Source organism: Chrysochloris asiatica, unplaced genomic scaffold, assembly GCF_000296735.1.
Source record: "Chrysochloris asiatica unplaced genomic scaffold, ChrAsi1.0 scaffold00034, whole genome shotgun sequence".
Taxonomy (NCBI): domain Eukaryota; kingdom Metazoa; phylum Chordata; class Mammalia; order Afrosoricida; family Chrysochloridae; genus Chrysochloris; species Chrysochloris asiatica.
The window spans coordinates 5,280,259-5,282,186 of NW_006408552.1; positions in this window are offsets into that span (position 1 = coordinate 5,280,259).

The following is a 1,928-nucleotide window of genomic DNA, read 5'->3' on the forward strand; positions in this document are numbered from 1 at the left end:
CCTATTTCCAAAGTTTTATTCACAGGTACCTATTTCTTTGGGGGACCCAATTCAATCCCTAACAGAGGGGAAGTACTTACCTTCCAAAGTCCCAAGCCGTCTGGGCTTTGTGCCCAGCTGTGCCTAGAAAGTTCTTTCCTTTAACAACTATACCTATGCGCTAAGCGGTCTGCTGTTAGGTCTTACTCAGACACACAACATGCCTCGTCTTCTGTAGCTGCCGTTAGATGCCGTGGAGTCGGTTCGAACTCATAGCAACCCCATGCACAATAGAAGGAAACACTGACCCATCCTGAACCGTCTTGTTAGGTTTGAGCCCATTGCTGAAGCCACCGTGTCAAGCCATCCCACTGAGAATCTTCCTTTTTGTCACTGACCCTGTATTTTATCAAGCATGATGTGTCCAGGGACTGGTCCCTCTTGATAACATGCCCAAAGTATGTAAAGCAAAGTCTCACCATCCTTTCTTCTAAGAAGGATTCCATCTTCCATAAACCAAGCCAATGCTTTTAACCATATTTGTGTCTCACAGGAGAACAGAACATTTGAACCTTACAAATAATTAAAGATAATTTCTACTGAATGTCTAGTTTCCCAGAGTTGCTGGGACAGATATATCACAAGGGGAGGGTTGCAAAGAACAGACGTTTATTTTCTCACAGTCCTGGAAGCTAGAAGTCCACACCTGAGTCTTGGCCATGTCAGTTCCTTCCTTGGGAGTCCTGGGGACTCATTGGTTCCTCAGTGATCCTCACATATCTCTCCCTCATGTGTGGGTGTCTGTGTCTACTCTGGTCCTTTCATAACTCAGAAGTGATAAGACTTTGAACACCTCCTACTCAGGGAGAAATCCTGGTGTGGGACTGTAGGGTAAGCTCTGGACTGCTATCCACAAGGTTGGCAGCTCAAACCCACTAGCCACTCCTCGGAAACCCTATACAGTGTGGGTGGTTACGAGTCTGAGCAACAACTGCTCAGAGATGCTGAAGAAATCCTTACTTCCAACCAAGATTACATCCTCAGGTATAAACCCACCGCTATCCAATGGATTCTAATTAGCAGCAACCCTGTGTCAGGTTGCTATAGTTGTGAATCTGTAAGAACAGAAAGTCTCATCTTTATTATGATGAGTGGCTGATGGGTTTGAACTGCCAACCTTGAGGTTAGCAGTCCAGCGCTTTCCTACAGCGCTATCCCAGCACTCTTATCCACAAGCATAGGAGTTACGATTCCAACACATAAGTGTTGTTGTTAAGTGCTGTTGAGTCGGTTCACAGCAACACTCTATAGGGTTTCCGAGGAGTGGTTGGAGACTTTGAACCGCTGACCTTCTAGTCCAGTGCTTATCCTACAGCTGCACACCAGGACTCCAACACATAGCACTGAGCTTGGAGCAAATGTCAGCTGTTGGGTACAAATGATGTCCTATTGTATGACATTGCTGCTCTGTTACATAGTCTGGAGAAACAGAAAAGAAAGATATGTTTGGTGTAGTCAGGAAGGCCAAGGTCTTTTAAGTTCCCAGGACACAAAGTGGAACTGAAATGAAACATAAAACCAGTTGCAAAAGGGTACAGTATCCACCTCCAAGGTCAAGCCGGGAGCCCAGGTGTGCAAAGACGCTTGGGGCTTGGAGCTCTGGCCTGGGAATCTCACAGAAGACACGTCTGGTTCTACAGGTTTGAGTCTAAGGTTGTGTCCCCCTCCCGCCCCAGCATTGTTTGTATCTTCTTCCCTGCCAGTTGGCACAGATTCCAGTAAGCTGACCTGCTTCCTCTAGGAGGAATGAGGAGCAGGTGCCCTGGGGCCTGCTACTAGAAGCCAATTAGAAACAATTCTAATTGTCTCCACGCTGAAAACCATGTGGATTCTTACAAAATGTTCTGGAAACTTTGCTTTAGGTAGAAACTGCTGCTTGTTGCTTTCTC